At 36.4% G+C, this 5,052-nt stretch overlaps 1 long non-coding RNA gene across 1 annotated transcript; it reads left to right on the top strand.

Moving 5' to 3' along the window:
- Positions 1-3,038: 3,038 nt before the first annotated feature.
- On the top strand, positions 3,039-3,437 carry LOC113472591. Its single transcript, XR_003394831.1, has 2 exons — positions 3,039-3,160; positions 3,303-3,437. It is a non-coding gene; the product is annotated as an uncharacterized LOC113472591 (long non-coding RNA).
- Positions 3,438-5,052: the final 1,615 nt, after the last annotated feature.

The following is a 5,052-nucleotide window of genomic DNA, read 5'->3' as shown; positions in this document are numbered from 1 at the left end:
TTTTTTTTTTTTTCCAACAGCTTCCCAACTAACCAAACGGGATGAAATCGTTCTAAAATTGCGATATTATCCGGATTTTAGAACACTTTGATCCCGTTTCGGTCACGTGATCGTTACGTTTTACGTTACTAATCAGACAAATTTTGTCTTCATTCATAGGTAGTCATATTTTATTATTGTACTGAGGAAAAATTGTTATAATAAAGGAAAAATCATATTTAGTTTTAAGATTGGTTGGAAAAAGTTGACAATATTCTGTGTATCTACGTACCTCGCCTTTTTTTATTATTATTTTTTAGTGGCAGGATTCTTTAAAATGATCTCTTCCACCCAACCACATTTTTCCCCTAACAAAAAAAAGGGAATTTACTCGGTATAATAATAAACTAGGGCTATATGGTTATTTTATAAATATTGTACATTTTTATAATTTTCGCGCTCAAAGTGCATAATATCATTTTATTTCTTTCATTTCAGGACCGATTTCACAAGTCTCTTTTAAATAAATTCTTAGTTAGAGGACCTTTTATCTGACTGGTCAACTATTTCCGACTCGAATGGCCGGAACTACAGCCTGGGTTTGAACTTTGTTATTAACTCTTGTTTAAACCAAGCTGATCGGGTAAAAAGTCTAAAATTAACCAATCAGAATTAATTAAATGTACATTTTACACCGAGATTATTTATTGTTCAGGCTATAAACCAAACAGATATAAAATCCTCAGTTAAATCATTCATTTCAAATGATCTATTTTTAATTAGTGACTGTGGAATCGAGCCTTTTAATTGTAGAATTTTATAGTTTTTAATTATTTTTGTCCACTGCGCGTATTTGTACATATTTTGATATAGACGTAAAAATATTTATGTTGTATTTTCAGGATGTCCCATAGATTACGTTCCTATCTGATATCAGGAATAATTTTGTCCTCCAAACCTAAATGCGGAAGGAATAAAAGAGTTCTTTAGCCAGCCCATAGTTAGCTGGGGTGGTAGCGCGTCTGCCTTGTAAGCGCTAGGCCGCGGACTCGATTCCCGCCCGGGGCGGATTTTATCCTGAACGGATAATGCTCGTTCTCGGAACAGCTGGCATTCTCCTATCCTGGCTTCCTTCTCTCTTCGATTTCTGGACGATAAGACCTTAGCAGTTACAGGTCCCTCTATCCAACCTCTTGAAAAATTACTTACTGTATGGGACATCCTGTTTGTATTTATAATATTGATTTCTAATCAATGCTACCATATTGTTTCTTGTATTTAAAATACTTCTATCCCTCTTCTTCTTGCCCACACCTACCCAATGGGTATACAGGGCCCTCTCTTTCTCCTCTCTCTGGAATCTCTTAAAGAGAAAAGGAGAGAGAAAAAGTGTACCTTTCTTTCGGGACATTGACCGCTGGAAAATTGACCACTACTCAATTCAGTTTTTCTTGGACCAGTGGTCAATTTCCTGAAAGAAAAATACACCTGAACTAACGCTAATTCAATACCTAACCTAACAATTTAAGGCCTCTTTCTGTGTATACTTTCAGTTGTATTTCAATTATTGTTTTTAACCTTTGAAGTAGGAAGTCTGTATGAAGAAAAACGGTTCAGTAACCATTATTCTACAATTTTATTTATACTGCCAGCGTCGGACTTCAGAGTCCCTATTTGTCTGCTTCTGATCTGGAGGTTGCTGGTTCGAGTCCAAGTCAAGTCATAAAATTTAGAGAGGTGGAAATTATCGAGGAAGAAAATTTCCGACAAGGATTCAATGAAAATTTATTTCTCACTTAAGAGTATTTCTTTTCCTACCTCTCTAATAATGAAAATGTTAATTTCACTTCTCAACTGTTTTTCATATTTGCAGCAGCTTTTTGTATGGACAATTTTAAATAAAAGATATTGGATTTATATCTATCTGTGATTTTGCTTAAATAAGAAATATGGTTGAATAATTTTCATGCGACCGTAGAAGCATTTTATTTCCTGATAACCTAATAGGATTAGGTGATGTAGTGTCATTACGGGATCTCGGATCCCGGTTTATCGTGATTTTATCCTGTTTCTAGACTCGAGATCTAGCCCGGGTTCTGTTTAACATTTCGCACTTTTCAAAAGTTATGACGTAATAGGTATTACGAAAGGAAACCTTCGAAAACCATGTCAACGTTCGGCGAAATGTGAAAGGCGAATACCCAAGAATGTAGGTAAAATAAGATCGATTTTAAGATGCAACTTTTAAAATCGAGGTCTCATTTGACGGGCACCAAAACCTAAAAAAATCGTTTTTGAATCACTGGAAAGAAAATGCGCCTATAATAATTATTTTTTAAGTGATTGTGTTAAAACTATATTACTATACGTATTTATAAATTACCGTTTAAGATTGAAAAATTAAAATTCTGTTTAAAATAAAAAGCTATATAAAGAACAAGGATTTGTTTTATTTTTTATTTAGCTACCTACCATTTAAAATTTCGAAACAACTCTCATCATTAACCTTATCCTGCTTGATCGAGACAGGGAAATCTAGCCAACACACGATTGCTAAGCTAAGATAGTCATCACCTATCTGGATACTAATCAAGTGCAACGCGATAGGTAAAAGATAAAATACGTAGTTTTTTTTTAACATCAAAATAGAGATTGTATGATAATAAATTAATTTTTGGATCCTTTGTAAAATAGGTACACATAAAAGTCATAAAACATCATAGGTAGGTAGGTAGGTATTCAATTCCATCAGTGTCTCAGATAGCAAAAGTGTTGCATATGGTTATTTCAATTTTCAAATTCCCGCCACGCTCAAAAAACTCGAATTTTTGGCGACGGCAACTTGTGTCCGGCAATGAATTTCAAATCGCGCACCGTGTGAACGGGGCTTTGGTCAGCTGACCTAACCTCAAATTTCATCGTGAAAATTTTCCTTTTTTCCCCAAAGTTCTGGATTTTCTGAAAAGGAAAAGTGAAAGTTGTGGAAAGCTGGAGAGGAAAGCGCATGTCGTTCAACTTTGAAGAAAATTCTTGAAAATTTTCTGTCAATATTAGATTTACCTGGTTGGTTTCGCCATTTGCAAGTCCTCAGTTTCTTTCCCCCTTGAATCTCTCTTCTATTTTTAGTGCTGTGTGCTTATCTTGCTCTGTTCCAAAGATCAAAGATCTGTCTCCTGTTAAGGTTGAACTCTTATCGCATCTACTGGTTGGTTTCGCCATTTGCAAGTCCTCAGTTTCTTTCCCCCTTGAATCTCTGTTCTATTTTTAGTGCTGTGTGCTTATCTTGCTCTGTTCCAAAGATCAAAGATCTGTCTCCTGTTAAGGTTGAACTCTTATCGCATCTATGGTGTCTAGTGATTCAGGTACAGATTCCGGTATGGACAGTATGCCACAGAGCAGTCGAGATTTGACGCCCGAAAAGTCAAACCCCAATTTGGCCATTGAGGATCAAGATGACGTAAGTATGAACCTGGTGTTTAGTTGATTGTTCCGACAGTCTCCCATCTTCCACTTCCTTTATATTTGGGAATGGGGCCACAGTCTAAGTATTACATAGGTTAGAGTTCATGCTTTTGAATTAATGACTCATATCTGGGGCCATAGAGTTTTCAATTTAAATTGTATTAAGCAATCTGATTGAAAAGTTAGAAATCAACCAATCAATTAGATTGTGTAATCCAAGTTGAAACTCAGCTTGTGCTCCTGCTTAGTAGTAAATTAGGTACTTGTGCAGAAAACAGTCTGAGTATTACATAGGTTAGAGTTCATGCTTTGGAATTAATGACTCATATCTGGGGCCATAGAGTTTTCAATTTAAATTGTATTAAGCAATCTGATTGATTGAAAGTTGGAAATCAACCAATCAATCAGATTGTGTAATCCAAGTTGAAACTCAGCTTGTGCTCCTGCCTAGTAGTAAATTAGGTACTTGTGCAGAAGTCATGTCTGTGGAATATTGCTACCAAAGGAACTGGCACAAACAAGCAGTAACCAGTGTTATTATAGGTTAGGTTAAATACAAAAAGGAGCTCTTCTTTTCCACGGATGTGACTTCTGCATAATTACCGTAAATTATGCCTGTCTGCAGTGAAGCAGATGAGGACATGTAGTTGGACCTTGTGCAAGCTGAAGTTCAGCTATGTTGCAAGTGGTTAGTATCTGGATGAATGACCATCTGGGCAATTGTATAGGTACTGACTTTTCTAACCCCCATTCTGGCGGGGTGAGTTTAATGTGAGGTAGCTTGTTGCTGAATGGAAGATAAAACCCCAGTCTTTATCAACTTCATCAGTTATGAAGTGATGTAGAGCAAGCATACTGTAACTTTACAATCTGATGTGAATACTTTTACGAATAGTAAGAATAAAATTTTCTGTCAATATCAGATTTACATGGTTGGTTTCGCCATTTGCAAGTCCTCAGTTTCTTTCCCCCTTGAATCTCTTTTCTATTTTTAGTGCTGTGTGCTTATCTTGCTCTGTTCCAAAGATCAAAGATCTGTCTCCTGTTAAGGTTGAACTCTTATCGCATCTATGGTGTCTAGTGATTCAGGTACAGATTCCGGTATGGACAGTATGCCACAGAGCAGTCGAGATTTGACGCCCGAAAAGTCAAACCCCAATTTGGCCATTGAGGATCAAGATGACGTAAGTATGAACCTGGTGTTTAGTTGACTGTTCCGACAGTCTCCCATCTTCCACTTCCTTTAAATTTGGGAATGGGGCCACAGTCTGAGTATTACACAGGTTAGAGTTCATGCTTTGGAATTAATGACTCATATCTGGGGCCATAGAGTTTTCAATTTAAATTGTATTAAGCAATCTGATTGAAAAGTTGGAAATCAACCAATCAATTAGATTGTGTAATCCAAGTTGAAACTCAGCTTGTGCTCCTGCTTAGTAGTAAATTAGGTACTTGTGCAGAAGTCACATTGCGGCTAGCAAACAAGCAGTGACCAGTGTTATTATAGGGTTAGGTTAAATACAAAAAGGAGCTCTTCTTTTCCACGGATGTGACTTCTGCATAATTACCGTAAATTATGCCTGTCTGCAGTGAAGCAGATAAGGATATATA

This window comes from Diaphorina citri, unplaced genomic scaffold (assembly GCF_000475195.1).
Source record: "Diaphorina citri unplaced genomic scaffold, Diaci psyllid genome assembly version 1.1 scaffold6390, whole genome shotgun sequence".
In the NCBI taxonomy this organism is placed as follows: Eukaryota; Metazoa; Arthropoda; class Insecta; order Hemiptera; family Psyllidae; genus Diaphorina; species Diaphorina citri.
This window is presented reverse-complemented; position numbering and strand designations above follow the sequence as displayed.